The 16,682-nt window shown below is 55.7% G+C and overlaps 1 protein-coding gene across 19 annotated transcripts in view; it reads left to right on the top strand.

The window, feature by feature from the left end:
• Positions 1-16,682, top strand: part of TNRC6C (trinucleotide repeat containing adaptor 6C) — a 297,118-nt gene that overhangs the window by 179,871 nt on the left and 100,565 nt on the right. For 2 of the 19 annotated variants that reach the window (XM_080560643.1, XM_080560639.1), the window contains exon 1: positions 14,306-15,726. The exons of the other annotated variants lie outside the window; for them this stretch is intronic. The gene's annotated coding sequence lies outside the window, so the exon portion shown is untranslated. Of the gene's footprint in view, positions 1-14,305; positions 15,727-16,682 lie in introns of those variants that run through there. 19 annotated transcript variants of the gene reach the window in all.

The raw sequence follows: 16,682 nt of genomic DNA, 5'->3' as shown, positions 1-16,682 counted from the left end.
CTTCAAGCAAGGAGCCAAGAGGTTGTTTCCTGTCCAAGCCCCCATCTAACCTGGTGAAGGGTGATGAGAGGTGGCCGATGCCATTCCCAGGAGTGGCACTATCTCCAGCACAGGTCCTGGTGCTGGTCCTGCCCCACACATCTTCACCCAGGCAGTGCCGAGCTCCCAAGGGTGCCAGCACCGTGGGTGATCCATCAGGCTGCTGAGAAGAGGCTTCGTTATTAGGAAGCCTTTTTTCCCAGTTATTTTTCAGCTCTTTTTTTTTTCCCTGTTCTTAATTTGAGCTGTGTTCCTCAGAGCAGCTTCAGATCTGTCAGCCGCGCTGGAGAAACGCTTGTTTGTGTTTGAGTAACACGTGCTGGGGGAGGCGGCCGCGCCGTGCCTTGGAAGAGCGGGTCTGTTTGCTTTGGTGATAGCAGTGATATTTGGGAGAGACAGATGGAAGGCACTTTTTATTTTCTGCAGACACTTCATGATCCAAGCTGCTCATATTGTATAAGAGAGGCCAGATGCCTTGTTAATTCATAGACATGTTTACAGCATGGAGCTTCTAATAGGTGAATATGAATACTAAATAGTGATTAGTGCTTGTCTGACAGACGTCTCCCTCCTGACTGAAATTGGATCTAAGTTTGACCTTTGGTGAGGGAAGAAGGTATTCCGGTATATAATAAGCTTTTTTATTTATTTATTTATTTATTATCTTCTCTGCATGTAGAAAGCCAAATCCTTCTCCCTTCAGCTGAAGGATAGATCTGCCCTTCAGACGTGCGTTCCTGTCCCCGTGCCACCGTGGCTGCCTTGGGGTCCTGAAACCAAACCAGGATTAAAGGATTAGGGATGGGAGAGGCCACGGACAGGGAAATAAAACTTAGCAGAGAGACTTAATTTAAGTGTAATCTGCAGCGCTGCTGGTGGAAGGGGCCAGCATCCCTAAGGGGATGGACCACAGAGCAGCACGGAGATGCTGGGGGCTGTTTGTCCCATCCATGAGGCTCTGCATCTCCTCCCTGCAGGACCCCAGCCGTCCACGCAGGAAAAAGTCATTGAGGAGAAGCACTGAACTGATCGTTAGTTGTCCTCGATGTGATGTAGGCCCTGAAAGCAAGAAGTGACCCAGCACCGCGGGAGGAGAGCGCTGTTCAGGGCAGGGGTGAGAGGGTGGTTTGTGGAAGAGAAAGCAAGGAAACAGAAGCACAGCTCAAAAGTAGTTTTTTGGGTGTAAACTGCTCTTTGGAGATAAGCAAGCACACACCTCTCATCAGTTCTGAAGGAGGCCCTCACACTTTGGGAATTGCAGCTTGCCTTTGGGAGGTTTGAGGGGTTTAGGGTGTGCTACAAAGCGAGGGCTGGCCCGTGCGAGGACCTCCCTGGGGAACGTGACAGGTACTCTGCCACCCTTGGCTCCACGGGAGCAGCCAAGGTTGCTCATCGTGTCTGATGAGCATCAGAGCTCATCACGGAGCTTTCCCCACAGCGGCAGGCACCCAGGACCCAGTGGCCACACGTGAAGTGGACGGATCCTGCCTCCGCCACGCTGGCTTCGAGCCTGCAAACTGATCGTGGCAGGGTGCAGTGCTTGGCTTGACTCGCTTTCATCCTGTCCTTTGCACTTCGTCCTGAAAGTGCGTTGTTATGTTTATTCCCCAGTTAAGCCAGGACAGGATAAAATGTTTGCTCAGGGGAGGATTCTGTTTTGTTTTGTTTTTAAAAGGCTTGCTCTTGCTGTGAAGTTGTTGGGTACGGCTGGCTGCAGAGGAAATTGTGCGGTTTTCTTCCCCTGCTTGTCGTTCAGATGTGAAGGTGCCGGGGATGTCTGCGCCCGGGGCGAGCCTGGCTCGTGTGTGAGGTGGCCGCGGCCCCTGGCCTGCTCCCAGCCTACCCCCCGCAGGGACACAGCTTTGGCAAACGCACTCAAGGAGTAAACCTCTTGCTCCATGGACCAAAAGCCACATTTCTCCTCTCACTGCAGCCTCTCGGCGTGGAAAAAAGCTGATAAGTGAACAAGAAGGGAGACCTGGGCTAGGCCGCAGCAGGGTGGCTCACGGGGCCTCACTCCCTCAGGTGAGAGCTGACAGGGCAGGGACCCGGCCTGGGCCCTGGGGAGGAGGAGGAAAGGGAATTGCTGCATGAAACACCACCGAGGGCCTTGCTGGGTGCAGTGCTTTGGCAGTCAGAATCAGAGCTATGTGCATCTATTGTCTATGTGTATAAATTATAGACGCTTGTTGCAGGTTCTTCAGGGGTGCCAAAATGGCTCCTCGGTTCCGCGCCCGTAATGTTTGCACAGAGGCCCCGGGTCGGCTCCGGCTCTGAAGTTTGCCAAAAAAAATGACGGTGTTTGGAGCTGAGACGTTGGCTCAGACCCATCCTGAGTAATACTGTTTCTCTTGCTGTTGAAACCATCATGCCCTGCAGTTGGTGGTGATGTCAGGTACTTGGGGACTGTAATTACTGTGTAACCCAGCAGCCTGCAGAGAGATGTCTCAGGAGGGGCAGCCTTAGGGGAAAGAAAGAAAGAAAGTTTTTTATGAAATGCAGATGTTTTTAAATAGCTGTAATTAACTGAAAGGGATGCAGAGCGTTGCAGATGTAAAAGCTAAATAGGCTTTTGTTTTTAGCCTTTTGCTGCGTGCTTTGAGGGGTCACTCGGTTGTGGTGCACGATTGCAGTCCTGCCCCCAGCATCACCCTCGAGGTTCGGGTTCAGATTTTGTCGGGTTGCTGTTCCTTCCCCATCCGAAAGCTGAAAACCACCCAAATGTTGTGTGCAGGTCTCCATCCCCCCGCACCGCGCTGCCTGGACACTGGGTTCGGGGGAAGTGGGGAACGAGGCGGGATGGAGACCATGGAAAAGAAAAACAAAACCCCCAGCGCTCGTAGCTGAATAGGAGCGAGCTCTCCAACCCCGAGTTATGAATTTTGTCAATGAAATTAGCCAACAATGTTTGGGAAAGAATAAAAATAAAGCAGCATGGGCTCAAAGGAAAGCCAGCAGAGCCGGGCAGTGAATGGGGGCTTTGTTCGGCCCCGACCCCTTCAATAGGCAGCCTGGAGCCCTGTGAGTCACTGCGAGGCGCTGGGGCTCTGCTAATGGGCCAGCGGAAAAATCTGCCTTGCTCTCGTTTGACAGGCTGGCCAGCAAAAGAATAAAGTTAATTTACTGGTAAAGTCAATTTGTTGGGTACGAGGAGGAAACCAGAGGCATGCTACTATAAATGCACTGGCAGAGGCTGCGGGCAGGAGGGGCTTTGTGAGGTGGGGGATGTCCCTTTCCCCTCTCCCGTCTTTCCTTTCTCTCCTCCCCTCTTGGAGCTCGGTGTCCCGCTACCACCCGCAGCAGGGGATGCAGGCACCCCAGGCACCACCGCAGCACCTTGCCTGGGCCAGCCCCCAGCCCCCAGCAGTGCTGTACATCTATTTTTGCAGGAGCACATCTATTTCAGCAGGAGCTGGCTCCTGCTTCAGCAGCCGAAGCGCGGTGGGGTTTGCACCACATCCCATGCCCGGCTCCCCAGCACCTCGCCAGCCTGCATTTGTGTGCGCACGTTGGGGTGCCACCGGCGTGAGGGGCTACAGCTTCGTGCACAATCACCTTTGTGCATAACGTGGGCTTTTGCACAAGCAAACAGCACTGGCGTGTTTTTGTGGGAGTATCTGCTGTTTCCAAACAAAGGACTCCTTTCTCCCAAGCAAACAGGGGTAGCTGGTGTGTGCTGAATGCAACCTGCCTTCAGCCTTTGTTCTGCGGTACCTCAAGAGCCCCAGTTCCTTGGTGCTCGACATCCTGCAGATGTAGGGTGGGAGGAGATGGTGCATCCCCAGGGGCTTGGCTTGCTCTGGTCAGCATCCACCCACCACGCATGAACCTGCACTAAGTCCAGCTTTGCTGCTGCCCAGAGGACATTTGGTCCCATCACCATCACGAGCCTTGTCCCATAACCCGGTCTCAGATGAAGCAGAGAGGCACCAGAACAGTTTGGGGATCACAAGTCGTTCGGGAGGAAATTTTAATAATTTGTTACAGTGGTTTAAAATCTGGGTTAAGCCCAGAAACAACAGCACGGAGGAAGCCGCGGAGGGTGTGGAACAAAACTGTGACATCTCCCCTCTCTCACGTTGAGAGGCCATGTTGTGACCAAAGTAATCCTCCTTTCTGCTCACATCACCTTTCTGGATTTATCATTTTAATGTTCTCTGGGCCACCAAGCCCCACAGCTGTAAATTAATTTTTAAAGTAATACAGGTTTTAAAACTTCCATCTGCTTTAATGAGCTTGGGGGAATCCTGTTGTATTAAAAAACATGCATGCAATTATTTTTCCATCTTGGGCTTCGCCAGTTCCCAGTACCGCTCTGAGATGACATCTTCTTCCCCTCTCCAAAGTGTTTTCTTGTGATAATGTGGCATTGTATCCTGATGGTGTGTGTTTTGCCGCACATGGGCAAGGCTAGAGAGGACTCCTCTAAGGACGAGGCAGGATCATTAGCAGGTACCTCGGTGGCTTCCCCGTCACCTTTCCATTAATCCAGTTCTGCATCACAGAATTACGAAGCGGCTAATGAACAGCTCCAGCGCCGGGAGCCTGGAGGTACCATATTAACCGGACGTCTCTTTGAACTGCGTGATTTCTGGTGGGAAAACTTCATGGAAAAACGAGATGGTGTTTGTTTTCACAGCCTTCTGTGTCTGTTTTTAAATATTTTCTCACAGTAGTTCTGTTTCCTTTTTTTTTTTTTTATTAGCAATTAGCCTAATAAGCCACCTTTTCATTGCTCCGCATGTAGATTAACCACTTCAGAGAGTACAAAATAAACATTTTGTAATGCATGTATGTATCTTCTGGAAAAGATGAGTAACCTGCTTCCACAGAGACTACGTCCTCCTAACATTGGGGTTTTGCTCTAATCATTAGTGCCCGGGTTGATTTTTTTTTTCTTTTATTTCCCCTAAGACAGCTTCTTACAGCATTCGTTAACCTGAATTTTGAAAACAATTAGTTCTTATTTAGCCAGTGCATTCAAATTGACTTTCTTCATAAGTAACAAATAAATAGCCTGGGAATGTGCAACTGCCTCACAGTACATCAACATTTTGAAGATTCATCTCTGCTGAGATCAGCCAGCGTTGAGCAACCCGAGCAGATTCCAGCAGTTGCATTAAAGGTGAGCCTACAGCAGACAGTCCTTCCCTGCCGGCACAGATGGGCATTTGGGATGGATGGAAGATCCAAAAAGAGCACATGCGCCAGGAGTCAGTATGCCGGACGGAAATCAAGCCCTGTTTAACAGCAAAGTGACAGCAGCTGAAATGCCAAAGGGCATCCCGATGGGTGACAATGGCTTGTTAAAAGAACAATATGGCTTGTTTTTTTGAGCTTTCAGGTAGTTTCAGAGTAAATTGTTCCGTAACCAGTGGGCTAAATTAAATATTTTCTCCAAATCTGAGATAAGCCCCTATCTCTTTCCTGCTGGAAGAGCTCCAGCACCCACAGCTCCTCTGCCATCCCCAAGCAAACAGCAGTGGTGACAAGGGCAGGGCCAGCACGATGCAGAGCAGCCTGGTGCTGCCTGTCAGTCAAACGAGCAGTGGGGTCGCTCATCTGGTCTTTTTTCCTCCTACATGCAACGTCTGTAGGAACTTTGCAACTTCTGGACTTCTCTGTCAAGCGTTGTACATGCTGTTTCCCAAAACGAGTGGGGGTCAGCAGGAAGAAACGAGCAGTATGACTGCATGAGCCTGACTTCTTTGGCACATCAGGTTAAAACCAAGCGGGTTGTTTTTGCTGCTTCCATGCCGTCACAGCACGGCCACTCCTGCAGTAAAGCTGAGGTCCTGGGTGCAGCAGTCCACGTTCTCAGGTCAGCTTTTGCTGTGCAGCCTGAGCTACCTGGCACTTGCTTGGGATGTGCTGAGCACCAGCAATGCGCTGAGGCTGCAGGCAAGCTGTGCTTCCGAAAAGCAGAACCTGGGCAGCCGATGGTGAGCGTCCCAAACGCCTGGAGCGGTGAAAATGCCCTGCACCGAGCCCCCGGGGATGCACACAGCAGCCCCCCCGCTGCCCGAGCACGGCCCGAGCTCTAATAAGATCAGTCCTGCAGCGTTGTTTCCTGAGCAGCCCGAACAATGGGCCTCTGTCCCATGGCCGCTGCAGGGAGAACAAGGACCAGACTGAAAAAAAAAAAGGGGGGGGGAGGAAACAAAAATGGAATAAAGGGGAGAGGAGAACGAACTTCATCTTGCAGCAGTGCTGCACTCATGTTCACCTCTTGCAACACTCGGTGCAGATGGGCAGCAAGTTACCGGTGCTGGTGAGGGATGAGGATTTTCTCCAGTGCCGGCCCCAGCTGCCCCCGGGAGCCACAGCTCTGGTGCCCACGCAGCCATTCCCAGAGCTGGTGACAAAACCACGTCACCACGGAGGAATTTCCCTTCACCAGGGCGAGGAAAGAGGGCTCGGGCATCGCTCCCCTCCCTGCGGGGTGGCACAAAGTCCCCCTGCCACTGTGGCCGTACTGCGCCCACCGCCCAGCATTGCCTCCCCTGCTCAGCAAGGGGGGCCCAGCAGACCGAATTTGGCAGATAACAGATCAGAGAAACAGAGATCAGTACGTGTTTGGACACCAGACTGCCTCAACCCCCCGATCCGCTGCTGTTTAAGCCCCTAAATGCCAGCTGCAGATTCCTGGGGAGTTTGAGCTCCATTTTCTTTGGAGAGGTTTTCAGGAGAGAAGCGCTCGGAGGAAAGTCCTCAAAGCGTGGCACAAGTCGTGCCTTCCTCTGCGTATTTTTTTTTTTGCCCAAAGCTTCCCCATGGGCCACGTTACCAGTTGGTGTGGCTCAGGAGCTTTGGTGGAACAGCGCGGATTTACACCCGGCGATGAGCCGCTCTGATTTCCTGGTAGAAAATCACCGCCAGGCTGTTACACTTAACCTGCACTAAACTGCGCATGAATGATTTATTGTGTACTTCTCATGCAAATGACATTAATAGACTGTCATACATAGGAAAAGATGCTAGAAGATTACTAAAAGCTGCTGCACTTAGGATGTTTCAGAAGAAAATAGCGTCTTATCTGGTATTATCTGAGGACTGTGTCTGCCTCTCTCCTTGAAGGCAGGTACATGAAAGAACAGTGTGAAGGTTGCATTGCGTCGCATTGTGCACGGAGAACCTCGAGGCTCTAACAGAAAGCTACAAGAAATGTTTAAAAGGAATACGTGTGGATAACCGGAGCTGCATTACAGGGAGGGAGAGAGCTGTACCCTCGCCGATCTCCGTCAGCGCACACCGCCATCCGGCAGCGCTCAGTGTCGGGATCAGGCTGCAGAGAAGAATCAGACCCAAACTCGCCCCGTCTAATTACCCGAACGTATTTACATGTGTAAAACTCTCCTGTAGTCCTCCTAATGACTAATGCATAATTATGCACAGACAAATCCCCACAGTAAACACAAATATTTTTGTTGGTGATTGTTTATCTGGGGAGAGCTCAGCAATTTGTCAGGGCTTTGCCGAGCTCCCCAGCTGCGCCACCGCCGCTTCCAGCCTCGTGGTGCTGGAGGAGGGCAGCCTCTGGGGTTTTGCACTGAGAAACGTACATTTGGGTCAAAACAAAGTATTTTGGAAGTTTACTCCAGTTTCACAGAAATATTGTGGTTTCCCCCAAGTTTGAAAAACATTCCCAACCTTTGGGAATATTGTGTCCCTCTTTCTTTCGTGCTGCCTCCCATGAGCTGATGGGATGGGGCCGGGCTCCCATCGTGTCCGGGTGCTCTGAACTGCCAGGGGACCTTTCTCCACCAAGAAAAGCCATTTTCCATGGGCTCCTTCCTCGCCTGCCTGCCCTCACTTTGTATCCACACCTCCGTGGGGCAAGGAGCCTTCCCAAACTCACCAGGAGCCCCCCGGCACCTGGGCTGCTCTCCAAGCCCTCCGTGTCATCTTAGGCCGTGGAGCCGTGCCACCCCGAGTGATAAATTCATCACTTAGTTGATGGCTTTCCTCCTAAAATCCTCTTCAGGGAACAATTCTCCGATGTCGGATGCAGTGACTAATTGATAACTTTCTTTAAGGGGACTGCACGATAACTTTCCTTAAAGCAGTATATTATCATCAGTGGGTTTTCAAAGGAGCGTACTGCTCTCTTAATTCTCACCTTCATTATTTTAATACCTCTGTAAAATGGATTTCTAATGGATCTATATTGCCATAAAACTTTAGGGATGGTGGGTGGGTGTCAATAAATTCTTTGTGATCCGAGCGACTCAGGTAAGGAGCAGTGACAGGCTCCGAGGAGGAGCCAGGTGCTGACTTTGGGCTGCGCCTTCCAGCGCCACGAACTTCCCAGGTTTGACCCCGTCCCGCTGCCTACGAACACCCTGCAGACCTTCGTTAAGCAGCATGACCCATGTCTGTCCCAAGCTATTCTTTCTCTCCCAGCTTCTCACCTCAGGGATAAATCACATCAGCTCTGTCAGGAACGCAGGAGCTGCCCCGGGTACAATCCTACCCAAAACCATGGTGTCTGTGCAGCGCAGTCATCAAAATAGGAGAGCATTTTCACCCAAAGATCCCCGGGTGTGCAGTGAATGTACATCGTATTGCTATCGCTGCCTTCAAATGTTCTCTGCCACCAGCAGGATGGAGGGCAGCAAATGCTGTCCGCGGTTTAATCAAAGAATGGCAGAAGTGGGTGTTCAAGTCTGCTGAAAACGTCAGGGGGTTTTGGAGACATCAGATTATGACGATTAGCCAGAACACTGGGACAAACACTTCTTCCATTGGATCCGTCACTTGGTCTCATGAAAACCACTCAGGGATCTTAGTTTTGTTTCAGCCGGGTTCTTAGGCTGTAACAGCTCGTTTTTGCTCTGGACGTTGATGTAGGGGGGCCAGCAATTGCTCCAAAATGAGCTACAGGAGTAAGCGTTTGCCATTTTGCCATCCTTTTCCCTGAAGATCTGCCAGGAACGGGTGGCACTGGAGGCGATGCCTGCACCTCCAGCGTGCGTGGTGTAAGAGGCCCCCTAAAAGAAGAGCAGGATCCTGGGGGCAGGTGCGTGGGCTTGTTTCATCGCTGCCATCCGAGGTCAGAGTCATTTATGGAGTCCTGCTGCAGGCTGGTGTTCGTCCCAGCGAGGCTGTTTGGTGCCCAGGGGGGCTGTGGAGGCAGCGAGAGGGAAGGGAGCGCTCGGGTTTCTTCTTTCTGCGACCGCTGCGTTGAGAGCTGCCGGGGTGCTGGGAGATATTCCCTTCCCCACCGCTCGTTTCAGGAGTATTTTTGTCCTTTGGGTTCTTTGTGCTGGTGCAGCTGTTGGAGCTATCCGTGTCAGAAAAGGTCCGGCTGGTCTACGCAGCGAGTTAACCTCGTCGTGGGCTGCCTCCAGCCCTGCTCTGCTTCGCTCAGGCTGAGACTTGCAACACCGAAGCCAGCGGGCTATCGAGCACGTCGTGAAAATAGCTCCAGTGCTTCCCGTGCCTGCATGGGGCTCCGTGTGGGGTGAAGACAGAACCTGGCAGCCTTCAGGAGACTCTGAGAAACCTTCTGGGCTTCTAGGAAAAAGTACCGCATTCCTCTGGCTTATTTTTTTCGTCCCTTTGCCTACAAATGATGGCCACGAATGCAGAAACCTGAGCAAGAGAAACCTATTCTTGGAAACACTTCTACCATCGGGAGCGCGATGGGAAACGCACGTCTCTGCCCGGTTTTCAAGCCCATAGACCCAACACAGGGAGCTGTGTTCACGTGTTACAACCACTAAAATGTTGTTTCCTCTCCTCCAGAGCGAGCTATAGGGTCAAGTCCTGGGCTCTGCCTCCTCTGTTCGGGGCACATTATGCATTTAATGTTAAACAGCTATTGATAATAAGCAGAACGTGTTATCACAGCTGCTGTGTGCCGTGGCAAGAAGGGTAGAGAGTCATGCGCTTCTTATTTGCTTTTTGGCCTCGGGACATTCGTGTTCTTGTTTATACAATAGCTCTGCTTGGAAAGCAAGAATAAAAAATACCTTGTTTTTCCCCCTTACCAGACTGCTGTTTAGCATCGTGCTACATCTCTCCCACGGGAAATACAGGTTGGAGCCTCGCAGGTTGGGGAGGGAATTGAATCCAGATGTTACATTTGCTGGGCAAGTGTTGGAAGTAATCGGTTATTGTACAGGAAGGGGGAACCAGCGCGGCCGGCCCAGGGGCGAGAGGTGGGCTTCCAGCTCCTGCCCCGCCGCTCGCTGCGCTGGGTGTGCTCAGGCCGAGTGCCTGGGCCAGAGGTGGGCCACGGAGCTGTCTGTGGGGTGCGGAGCTTTTTGTGGGGTGCGGAGCTTTTTTATGGGGTACAGAGGTTTCTTTGGGGTGCAGAGCTTTGTGTGGGGTGCGGAGCTTTCCGAGTCCCCTTGGCAGAGCCCCACGGGCGCCGTGCCATGGAGGGGACCCTTGCAGCTGGGCCCAGCTGCCCTGGGGCTGGTTGTCTCCCACCAGGGCATGGTCCCACCATGGTCCCGCTATACTTTCTGGGTGAAAATGAGGGGAGAGAAGTCTAAGTTATTAAAATCATTTTTTTTTCCACGAGCGGAAGGATCTGTAAGCTCATTTAAGCATTCGCCCTGACGATGCAGTGTGCTGGGAGGGATGTGCTGCATCCTTCCGGGGGGAAATGGACTCACTCTGTCTTGCACATCCAAAGCTCCCTTGGAAACCCATGAAGTGTGTACCGTGTCCCGGATCCTGCCCTCCACGTAAAGCCCAGCCTCTGAGCACCAGCTCAGTGACTGTGGGTGCTGAGGGCTCTAGGAAATCCTGCTCGGCATCAGAGCCCGGACTCTGCGTGGTGCAGGAGGCTGTGTTTGCGTTACAGCGTGGGGAGTGCCGGCGTTAGGCTTTGAACTGTGTTTTGTGTGCGCTCGGTAAGAAGTGCTTGGTGACTCCGTTGGCCGGCTTTGGTTGGATCGTAGGAAACCACGCGAGCAGTGCAGGGCTGACGGCGGAGGAATACTTCTCCATGCCGTGGGTCAGCACTCCCAACACAGCCCTGAATGCGTAAAGACCTCTGAAAATGCCGTGCCCACATGAGCACTTGGTTCCTCACCCTCACATCCATCGGCTCAACGTGCCCAGCACCCTACGAGCATTTTAGTCCCAGCCCTTTCCCCGAGACCCGAGGAAATTGGAGGTCTGCAAGCGGCGGTGCAGGCGCAGGAATTCCTCCTCCTCTGCTAGCAGCGAGCCACTTGCATCGCACGTCCCCTTGCTTCCCTTCACACCAGACCACATCTGTTCCTACTCACGCGTGCCAACAAAAGGTTACCTGCGGGATGGGGGAAGGCGACAGCGGGCACTTGGAGCGCTGTGCAGCCCCGGGGAGCAAAGCCCGAGGAGGAGCCTGTGCCCAGAGGGTCTGGCAGCCGTGGGGCTGGTGGGGCAGCCCCTGTTCGGGGGGCCGGACGTGTCTGCGGGGTGCCAGCCACCAGCAGCTGCTGCAAAGCTCAGCCTGGGTGCGGGTCTCCAATGGGCATCCACGGCCCTGGAGAGCAAAACTGGGGCAAAACGCTGCAGGGAGAGCAAAGCAGGAAAAGAATCGAGGTGATATAGCACGAAGCCCTGCATTTAATGGTAAAGAGCTCAGGTAACAAGAAGTGGTTGTTTTACTAGAGGGAATTTTTACCCGCTGCAGATAGCGTTTTAGAACCTGGTGTATCAGGAACAATGGGCGCACTGTGTCTGCGGCTGAGGTTACGTCATGCTTTTATGGTAATTTTGCCAGAGCCAAGAACACATATTAGTACACAAATCACTTTCAGGTTTATTCTGTTTTGACATTTCAGGGTCTCCAGCAACTTGGCATCACCCCGCGGAGCTGACCATTCTTGGAAGTAGCTGCGCGTAGGAAGGGTGTTTCGAATTATAAATATTTTCACATTCACAGTTTAGGGCCAAATTTGACCAGGAACGTTCCCTTGCGCAATAACTCTCAGGGCTCTGGGGCTGGGGCAGCCTCCTCGGGGCACGCTGTGACCGTGGCAAGGCGTTTCCACCGCGCTTGGCGTGCGCGCAGCAGGGAGGGCGCGTGGCTTGGCCGCACCGCTCGCTCGGGGCCGCTGGCTCCTCAGCCAGCAGCAGCGCTGTCGAAAGCAGCGGTGTGGCAACCTCCACGCTGCGCTGGGTGGCCGCTGCGGGAAGGAGCCCGTGGGTGCTGAGCCGCATTGCACAACGCCGGCACTGGGAGCTGCGCCGAGCCCTCCCGCTGCTGGGGCTGCGCAAGCCAAGGGGCACGAGGGCGTCCGTGCTTCGTTGCGGGCTGCCACCATCGCTCCTGTGAACGGTGCCGGATTCAAAACAAGGAAAAAATCCTGGTTCTTCATCATTTTTTTCCCTTTCTTTGCGTTGACGAAGCAGAACGGGATTTTAGGTCTGATTCCTACAACGCTGTGCATGGCTGGAGGTCGTGGCGCGGCCTCCCCAGGAAACTTTGTTCCAATGCCAACACTGCGCCGCTTCATGCGCTGCGGGTTTTGTGCTCGCGGTTGCGTTTCGGTGGCGCTGGCACAAGATGGGCTCCCTCCAGTGGTCAAGGGACAGCTGCGAGGGGGCTTCGGTGCCCGGCATGGGCGCGAGCCGAGACGCCCTGGGCTGCGCTGCTCCCCTCGGCCCCGTCCTGCAGCAGTAAGCGCCCTGCTGTCACCCCCAGCCCAGTCATACCGAAGTGGAACGGGCCGCACAAATTGAGGATCTGGCTCCAGATTTCCTCGTGCTTCCCAAAACATTCGCTGCAGAATGGGGAAAAGGAAGCAGCAGAGGAGAGGGAACCAGGGAGGATCTGGTGCTGGACCCAGACACAACAATTCGCAGCAAAAATGACTCATTTTTGCATTCCTTTCCTCCCTGTGGTATTTTGGCAGTAGACCCCGACTCTCTTCTCGATCCCGTTGGCGTGGGGGAAACCAATCCCTCTGAAATGCCGTGTGCCCTTCCCCGGGTACAAACCCCCCGGGGGCTCAGCGGGGCCGCAGCCCCCCACTGATGCACGGGACGGGGCCGTGGGGCCGGGCTGACCAAAGCAGCCCTGTGCACCCGGGGAGCGCTGTAGGGTGGCTGGGCCATACAGACCCATACGTACGGGCTGAGCCAGCCCTGTACACACATATGGGCACATACGGCACGTATGCATGGGTGCGTTTGGCATACTGGTGCACGCGTGTACCCGCGTCTGCACGCGTACAAGCAGGTGCAGCTGCTCAGAGCCAGCCACGGGGGGGGTGCATGTGTTGGGGCTGTCCCTGTTGGCACGGTGGGGGCACCCACAGCACCCCGGGGTGCAGCAGGGCCGTGCTTCACCCCCCCTCCGTTGGCCTCCCCTGGCTGCTCTGTGCGTCCCCTCCCCCCCCAAGGAGCAGTTCCTCCCATGCTTTTTTTGCAGCATGGTGCTAGTTTGCAAGGGGGGGTGGGGAAATGCACTGGTGCCTGATTGCATGGCAGGTGTGCGTGAGTGCACCAACGCCTGTTTGCAAGGGGGGGGGGTGTTTAGGAATGCATCGACGCCGTTTGCACGGGGGGGTGCATGCACGGGTGCCCGTTTGCACGAGGAGGGGGGTGGTGCACGCACGAATGCGCATTTGCACGGGGAGGGGGTAAATGCACGGACACCCCTTTGCATGGGGTGGGGGTGCATACACGGACGCTTGTTTGCACGGGGTGGGGGTGCTAAGAACGTAGGAATGCCCCTTTGCGCGGGGGGGGGTGTAAATGCACGGACAGCGTTTGCGCGGGGGGGGGGGTGCATGCACGGACACCCCTTTGCACGGAGGAGGGGGTTAATGCACCAACTCCCCTTTGCACGGGGGGAGGGTGCATGCACGGACTGCTGTTTGCACGGGGGCGGGCGCTGAATGCATGCAGGCCCTTTTGCACGGGGGGGGGGCAAGGGTTAAGAATGCACGGACACCCTTTGCACGGGGGTGTGTGTGCATGCAGGGGGGGGGGGTGTGCACGCACGGACACCCTTTGCACGGGGGTTGCCCATGCTCGGCCCCCCCCCGCCCCGGCTGTTCCCGCCCCGCCGCCCTTAGCACGGGGGGGGGGGGGGGCCGAGCAGGGAGGGGGGTGCAGCTCCCTCCCCCTCCCACCCCGGAGTGGGCGTGGCCAGGCGCGCGCCCCGGGCGCCGTTTGGCTGCGGCCGCCGCGCTCATTTGCATGTGGCGGGGGGGGGGGGGGGCTCCCCTGTCACGTGGGTGTGGGGGGGGCAGCGGGAGGAGCGGGGGGCGGGGCCGCCTCGTGCCCGAGGGGCGGGGCGGGGCGGGCGGCGCGCGGCGGGGCCTCCCCGCGGTCTCGCGCTGCCTGGCGGGGCTCGGGGCAGTGCGCGACAAAATGGCCGCGGCGGCAGCACCGGCGGCTGCGCTGCGCCCGGGGGCGGCGGCGGCGGTGCCCGTGTCCCTGTCCCTGCCCGTGTCCGTGTCCCTGGAGGCGGCTGCGGCGGCATCATCGCGGAGGAGCGGGGCAGCGGCCCGGCGGCGCTGAGCCCGGCCCCGCCTGCCTGCGAGAGGGGAGGACGGCGGCACCCCCACGCCGAGCGGCGGACAGAGCGACCGACCGACAGACAGACGCCCTGCTGCTGCTGCTGCTGCTGCTGCCGCTGCTGCCGCCTCGGCCTCCCCCCGGAGCCGAGGCTCTGCTGGAGGAGGCAGCGTAGAGGCTTCGCCCCGCGGCCCCTGCCGGGCCCCCCCCGCTGCTCCCCCTGCCGGGCCCTTCCTCCTCCTCCTCCTCCTCCTCCTGCTGCTGCTGCTGCCGGGGCTCCGCTGGATCCTCCTCCCCGGATCCCCCTCCCCGCGCCCGCCGCTTCCTGCGGGAGAGGCTGCGGGATCCTCCCTCCTCCTGCGAGAGGCACCGGGATCCTCCTCCGAGACAGACGGACAGACCGGCGGGCGGACGGACGGACAGAGCGCTGCGCCGGGGCTCGGAGGGACCCCGCAGCCCCATGTGAGGCTCCCGGCCTCCCTCTGGCTCTTTCATAATTTTTTTTTTTAATTTTTTTTCCGGAGCGGGGATCCATTTTTTTCTCCCAGAACGCCACAAAACTGTTTCCCCGAATTCTCCTATTCTTTTAATTTGCACTTTCTGCTCCCCCCCCCCGCCCCCGATGCCCCCCCATGCGGACTGAGCCCCCCCCGCGGCTCCCGCCCCGCTCCCCGGCCTGGCGCCCCGGGGCCGTGCTGCAGCGCGCCGAGCCGGGCGCGACCCCGAGGCGCGCTCCCGCGGCCGCTTAGCCGGGGATTTCGGTGTCGCTTTCTCCGTCTCGTCGGTTCTTGGCCTCGCTGGAAATCAAAAGCTCCTTCTGGGATCGGACCTGCCTTGGCTGCGCTTCTCCGGGCTGGATAACACCGAGGCTCCTGGCGATTCCCCTTGGATAGCGTTTTCCTGTTGAGCTGTTGGGTTTTCTTCTGTGTGGCAGACTTTTATTTTTATTTCATTTTTTTTGGACGGGGGGTATAAACGAACGAACGACAACAAAAAAAACTTAATTTTTTGGCCGTGTGAGATTTTTTTTCGTATTCAGATTCGTGAAATTACGGGTACACTTACAAAAACAAAAAAAAAAAAAAAAGAAAAAGCATTAAAATAAGAGAGGAACACGTCAGAAAGACCCCTACACGGTAGACAAAATACTCACTTGTTTCCTTACAGCGAGACTGAACCGAAAGCTGCCAAAGAGCCCCATAAAGAAAAGACTAAAAGGTAAGCAGGGGTAGCAGTAGCAGCCTGCGTAAGTTGGAGGCGGCAGGGGGCTGCCAAGGCAGCACCCGCTGGGGGTGCCTTTCTTACACCCCCTACTAAGTCAGCGAAGCAGCAACACCACGAAACGTTTGGACCCCCCCCTTATATCATCCACTTTTTTTTTTTTCCTAAAAACTTCTGAAAATACTTTCTGCTGTGCCAGAGTTAATTCACTGTTTTTCCATCTGCCATTTTTCTGTGCACAAAACCTCCCCCAGGGGGGCTGCCCGGGGGCACGCCGCGTCCCTTCGAGGCGAGCCGCAGAACTCCTGGGGCTGCGCTCCCCACCTTTGTCCTCGGCGGTGGCTCAACCTTGCGAGTCCCCAGCTCCAGATCCACTTCTTTTTATTTTTTCCCTCCTTTCCCCCTGCCTACTGGCACAGTGGGAGCTGCTGTCATTTCTCCTCCAGGCGTGCTGGCGTGTGCCACCCTGAGCCAAGGGGCTGGAGGGGAGGAAGAGGAGGGAGGGGAGGAAGGGGGTTGGGTGCATTTGGTTTCCCGGGGTCCCCTTTGTGCAGAGAGGTGGCGGTCCTGCTGGGGGTTATTGGGATGTACTGGATGTGCACATTTCATGTTTTTTTTCCCCCGTGCTTTCCATCAGCCGTAGGCGCCGCGGTCACCTCCTGCTCTGCTAAAACGGGAGTGAGGAGGTCGCTCCTGTTCACAGGGGAGCCACCTGGAAGCGAGAAATAACCGTTATTACGTCAGCCCGCTTCTGGGGTGCTTTCTCCCATTTTGGGGCCAGGGCCGGGAGTTTCCCCAGGGGCTCCTTGGGGCTCCCTGGAACCCCTCTGCTTCCCCAGGTACACCCCGAGGATGCAGCAGGCGCAGCCCCAAGCAGCTGCGGGTCCCTGGGCTCAGGGGGTGCTGGTGATGCACCCCTACCTTTGGCAGCGTTTCTGCTCTGTTTTGGCCCA

Source organism: Anser brachyrhynchus, assembly GCF_964034855.1.
Source record: "Anser brachyrhynchus genome assembly, chromosome: 18".
NCBI lineage: Eukaryota > Metazoa > Chordata > Aves > Anseriformes > Anatidae > Anser > Anser brachyrhynchus.
This window is presented reverse-complemented; position numbering and strand designations above follow the sequence as displayed.